Source organism: Pelophylax lessonae (assembly GCF_965119305.1).
Source record: "Pelophylax lessonae genome assembly, chromosome: 10".
Taxonomy (NCBI): domain Eukaryota; kingdom Metazoa; phylum Chordata; class Amphibia; order Anura; family Ranidae; genus Pelophylax; species Pelophylax lessonae.
In genome coordinates this window covers 170740642-170746845 of record NC_138777.1, presented here as the reverse complement: position 1 = coordinate 170746845, position 6204 = coordinate 170740642, and the positions used below count along the sequence as shown (strand labels likewise).

The window sequence follows — 6204 nt, the reverse complement described above, 5'->3', positions numbered from 1 at the left end:
ACTCACCATACCACGGACCGCGGGCTCCGCTCCAATATGGACCACCTTCCACCCTGAGTGGGGGTGCCGTCAGCTGAGGGGGGACGCTGCAACACAGGGCGTTCTAGAGTTGAGTCGTCCCAAAGAAAAATCTCCCCATCCGTCAGGGCACCGTCGTGGCGAGGCCTGGGCAGACCAATAACCTGCGCACGCTCGTAGACCAGGCTGGGGCACCATAAGGATCTAGATTATCCAGTGCGAGGCCCAGCCCAGCTGTTGCTTGTAGTTCTCCAGGAGGAGAACTACAAGCAAGGAAAATAAAATAAAAACTGAGACAGGAGTCCCAGCAGGGAACCTAGTCCTACTCCTAAGCTAGGCAGCAAGAAACTGAAGAGCAGCACTGAAAAGCTTAGGGAAATGTCGGGAGGGACAGCCCCCTAGAGGTGTGTCTTTTTTTAACTCTTTTTGTCAAGTTTTCACTACCTAGCCTGCTCCTGCAGAGAGGGCGCATTACCCAATAGTGAAGAACATCTGAACAGGCTGAGACTGTCAAAGGACGTTAGAAATATCCATTTATTATTTTTTTAATGAAGCCTGTAAGGCATTGCACCTGCAGTCAGCAGATCGTGGGTGCAGTGCCTGGATCCTGCAGATACAGGCAGATAGTTACTGATTGGCAGGATGAGCCAATGGACTAAGAGTGCTCATCAGGGCTCCAGCATTTCAGTGAGAACTAAAAGTCACTGTCCTCAGAGAGCGATAATACTCGTAATTCATACATTCACAGAACTCTGTGAATGAATGACACAGCCGTGTGGGTGGAGCCCCGCACAGTCACTTTATTTTTTTTTTATTGTGACAGTGGGTCCGGGGAAAAGATCCCCCCCCCCCCCACTGTCACAGTGCTGCTATATTTAAACTAAATAAAACAAAATGAATCTCAATTTGCGTGTGTTGTTCTTCTGAATGAACCTAAAAAAAGGAAACTATAATATAAATAAAAAAAGTGTCTACAAAAGATATTGAACCTAATAATATGTCATTAATCCTGTGTACAATGTGATTGCAAACACACATTAATAAAATCCAAACACATAAGTACTAAATCCAAAATTTTAAACGTTTTCCGTAATATTTGATTCACAGTCTCTCTTTAGATTCTCAAAATGTCTTCTTCCGTGATGGTGAAACACCCACACCAGCAAACAATATCATGATGTGCTTCTACATAGAAGCCTCGTGCCATCACAGTACTCACAGAACTCTCACCCTAAAACAGATGTAAGCAGGCATGTACATTTATCCTCCAAGGTATCTCCAATATTTAGATCAGGGGTGTCCAACCTTTTTACCTTCCTGGGCCACAGTGGAATCAGGAGGAATTGTTTTGGGCCACACATAAGATACATTAACAATAAGGATAGCTGATGAGCAGAAAAAAAATCGGGCAGATCACAAGTTAAGGATCACTGATATAGATAATGTATCTGGGTAATAAAACTTCATTTTTTTGTAATGTTTCTTTATTATAAAAGAGGGCAACATAAAACGAGTGCGATATTTGACACTTTTTTTTATAAACGTATTAATATCTGGTTTGATGGATGTAGTAGCAATTTTCAAGTTGTTAATCAAATATTTTGGTTCTAATTTTGTTCTTCGTGTGCTTCATCCACTATGTTCTTCGTGTGCTTCATCCACTAAAAATAGTTGCTCACAAATATAGGTGGGATATTTTTCTTTGGGAAGATAAAACGTATTAAAGGTCCAGTAAAGAGACACTCAAATATTTCTTCAGCCGCATATGATTACGAAGTGTAAACAGATTTTTACAAAATGTTCCCCAAGAAAAAGGAAAATAAATCAACATTTTTAGGTAAGTTTACAATTTTAGGTTGGGCTGCATTCATAGCAATCTTGGGCAGTAGGTTAGAAACCCCCGATTTAGATCCTCCAACTCTTCCTGTCCACCAGGGACTCTCTTATTATATTTCCCAGTAGCTCCAGCAATACATGTTAAAAAAAGATATAGAAAAGCCCCCCCATAGTGCAGTAAATTAGTTCCAACCACTTTATTAAAATTGCACTTATAGTTTTAAAACTTGTAAAACCGCATTAAAACATAGGAGAGTACTGGGAAGTGCTTCCGCATACATCACTTCCGGTCCCACGTCTGCCTCTGCTCACGCCCTACAGGTTATGTCATGATTATGGTACTTCATCAGAAGTTCATTATCATTTTTATGCACTTTTTATTTATGCTTTAGTTTATGTTATACAAGTTCATTCATAAGAATCACACACCCAAATTGAGGTTTATCATTTAAATTTATTTAGTTTAAATATAGCAGCACAGCATCACTTTATTTACTTTTAGAAACTGGAACATGTTAAATATTCCCAGGGTTTTTTTTAGCGGGGAAACACAGTTCCGTCACCTCCAGCATCGAATTTATGTAATGACAAGGAGTGCTGGGGTGTGCTGCAGGATCTATTAATTGAGGGATCTATTCTAGCTCGAGGGGATCTGGTTTTGCAGGGGGGGGGGTCTATTGTTGCTGGTGGGGGAACCTACTGTTGCTGGGGGAGTTCTACTGTTGAGGGAGGGGGTCTATTGTTGGCTGACAGAGAATTTATTGATGCTGGCTATGGGGGGATCTGTTGTTGCTCCTGGGAGTCTTTTGTTGCTAGGGGAGAAATTTTGTTGCGGGTGGTCCATTGCTGTCAGGGAGATCTATTGTTGTAAGCGGGGAGCCCTATGGCTACTGGCTGCAGGGGAACTATTTTACTTCTTTTCTTGTTCTCAATACCGAATTCCATACAAATTACTCAGCAACACAAAATGATATGTTGTATTCTCTAAAAGGGACAGTACTGGGAGGTGGGTAGGGGTGGAACCAAGGAATGGTGCAAGGAAAGGGGCGGTAAAAGGGGTGACCCGGAAAGGGGGAGTTCCTGCACCTATTTTCTGAGAAAAAAAGTCCTTCACATTCCACCCTAAATACAGGTGGAACATGTAACATATTCCAAAGGTGAACTTACCCCTTTACATTCTAGTTGAATAGAAAAAAAAAAAAAAAAAAAAAAAACATAGCAACCAATAAGATTCTTTTTATCCTCCTATTTTCAAATCTTTGCTTGAAAAAGGCCAGCTCAGAGGTAACTCTCCACTCTTATAAACACAGACCTTTTTCTTTCACTATACATATATATATATATATATATGGTCAAATCCTTGTGTAGTCTAAGAAAAACGGCACAACAATGAACACATTTGCATATAATCATTTATTTAAGCACCAGAAAGGGCCAATGTATGATATAATATATTGGCACAAGACAGCATTGTTCATCCTGGCTCTGGCTGACTGACTCCATACAATATTGCAGTGGTTACCTGTCTTACATTTTATATAAAAAAAAAAATGCTTATTTATATTTTAACAATTGTGCTTAGTAAAAAGAGTATGAAAACCTTGCAAATCGTTATTGTTGAAGTAAAAACATTATTACAATAAAAAAAGTTCACATTTTTTTCTGAAGTTTTCATCCCTTCTAAAATCATTTTTGTTCATTTAAAAGTCACCCTGCATAGAGAAAACAAATGAAAGTTTTCCTTACGCTGTATAGCAGCCAATAGAAGTTACTTGCATTTACCTTAGGCTGGTATCCACTGCCAGTGCCCCCTAAAATTCATAAGGACAGGGCTCAGCATGTTCAATCACACTACACAAGTAGTGTGGCAATTGGCTGCTCAGATGCCCAGCACTGAATTTAAAGGAGGGTAGTGTCACTTTGTGCACCCTATTTGTATATAATGGTATTTAGGGAGGCTTTAGCAGTTGACTCAAATGAAGGACAAGCGAAGTAAACCTATGGTGCTTGTTGAGCAATTTCATGCTTACGTTAGTTCTTTTTTTTTTTTCTGTATACAGATTTAAAATTGCATTATTTTATAATTGTTACCAATAAAACAAAATAATGTGGCACATTTTTAATCCACCTCACAAGTCATCATGTAAGGTTTCTGTTCAGTGGTTTAGTCCATTTTCTTTTTTTAAATAGCAGTGTACACCCAAAAAGAAGAAGAGCACCACCATCTGAATTTCAGCTGTAAAGAAAAATATGAAATTCAATTTTAGCTTTGTGTACTATAGGTAAAACACACATGAAACAATTTGCAGAAAAACATATGCTTACTTAACTCAAGAGAAGAATGCATTGTTTAAAAAGGATAAGTTCACCTTTACAAAAAAAAAAATGCAACATTTTTTTGCAGGTAAAAAATGCAAATATTCCTTTCTTTATTTTTTTGTTAGGAGCCTGTAAGGCATTCAACCCACGATCTGCAAATCATCTGTGTAATGCAATGGTCCTACAAACCGCCTGTATAGCTGTTTGCCCATACCTCCGATATGGGCAGGCAGTTACACTCTGACAGGAAGCTCAATGAACTACCTAGATCAATCAACATCAATCAAAAGTTCAGTTGAGCCGAGATGCCAACAGATCCACCTCGGGAATGTCCCACCGGAGACACAACTGATGATACGGATGAAGGGACCACTCCCCTTGGTCCAACGCCTGCTGACTAAGGCCTGCCGACTGAGGTAATCCGCCTGCCAGTTTTCCACCCTGGGAATGTGTACGGTAGATAGGGAGGGAACGAACCATTCTGCTAGTCTTAGAATGCCAGCTACCTCCAGAGCTGCTAGGACCCTTTTTGTGCCCCCCTGGTGATTGACATAAGCCACGGCCGTGACATTGTCCGATTGAATGTGCACTGGACATCCCTGAAGATGATCCGTCCAATGTTCCAGGCACAGTCTGATCGCTCAGAGTTCTAAACCATTGATCGGTAGCCTGGACTCTTCCGGTGTCCAGATCCCCTGAGCAGAATTTTTGCCAAGGATGCCTCCCTAGCCGGACAGGCTGGCATCTGTGGTGACCACTGTACAATACATGGGGAGGAAGGATTTGCCCAGCCGAAGCCACTATTACAGGGACTCTTTCGTTCCCCGGCTCAGCCAGATTCGATTGTCCAGAGACTGCGTGGTCTTGTCCCATTTGGCCTCCCTTTGCAGGGGTCTCGTATGGAACTGTGCAAACAGAGCCGCCTCAAGGTAGACACCATCAGGCCCAGCACCCACGCGCAATTCCCAGAGAGATGACCATCTGCTGGACAGCAGGGGACTAATCACAGCCTGCAGTTTCTGGAGTTTGTCCAGAGGAAGGAGCACTCTGGATAAGGCCAAGTCCAGAGTCAGACCCAGATAGTCCAGCTTTGTGGATGGAACCAGAGCAGACTTCTGAATCCAGCCGAACTCCCTCAGAGTTCATATGGTGTTTTCCAGGTTTTCCATCAGAGCAGTTGCAGACTCTGCTCGCACAAGGAGGTCATCCAAGTAGCCCAGTACTGGGATTTCCCTGTTGGCTTAACGATGCTAGCACTGGGGCTAAAACTTTTGTGAAGACCTGAGGAGCAGAGGCGAGATCAAAGGCGAACACCACAAACTGATAATGCTCCCCCCCGGCAAAGCAGAGAAAGCGCTGGTGACTGGCACATATTGGAATGTGAAGGGAAGCATCCTTGATGTCGATAGAGGCAAGAAAATCCCCCTCATGCAGGGATGCCACCACCGTGCGAATGGACTCCACTCTAAACTTCTGCACCCGCAAAAAGCAGTTCAGCGCCTTGAGGTTCAGAATTTGACGAGTTAAGAAGATCAGAAGCTGTGCCATCAATGAACGAAAGAGAAATCAAGTTTTACTGTTACGGCAACAAAAGATGAGAAGAAATTTTCAATTTGGGAGACCTGTTCATGTAACTAAGCCAGAGGAGATTTCCCCTTTGTGTGTCTAGTACTCCATTAGGTCCGCCTTGCCTGTGGCTGACAGCGAATGACACTGGGTTAATTTCATAACTGCTATTCAGCGTAACCGTGGCTTTGAAATTTGCGCACTGCCATCTGCTGTCAATCACAGGCAAGGGGGACCAGATGGGGAACTAGTCTCAAAATTCCTGATCAAGATCCCCCACCTGAGAACTCAAATTCATGGTCGATGCACTAGTTGGATGGGGAACTCTGATTCCAGTCAATCAGGTCTGTCTTGTCTGTGATTGACAGTGCACAGTAGTTGGCAGATTTAAAATTAGCTATTGGACTGAATAGCAGCTATGGATCTGCCCATTGCCATACACGGTCAATGAAAACTAAGCAGACC

General features: G+C 42.3%; 1 protein-coding gene across 1 annotated transcript in view; it reads right to left on the bottom strand.

The window, feature by feature from the left end:
* Window positions 1-3398: 3398 nt before the first annotated feature.
* Window positions 3399-6204, bottom strand: part of BAD (BCL2 associated agonist of cell death) — a 29357-nt gene continuing 26551 nt past the window's right edge. The window contains exon 5 of the mRNA XM_082271099.1: window positions 3399-4090. The gene's annotated coding sequence lies outside the window, so the exon portion shown is untranslated. The remainder of the gene's footprint in view (window positions 4091-6204) is intronic.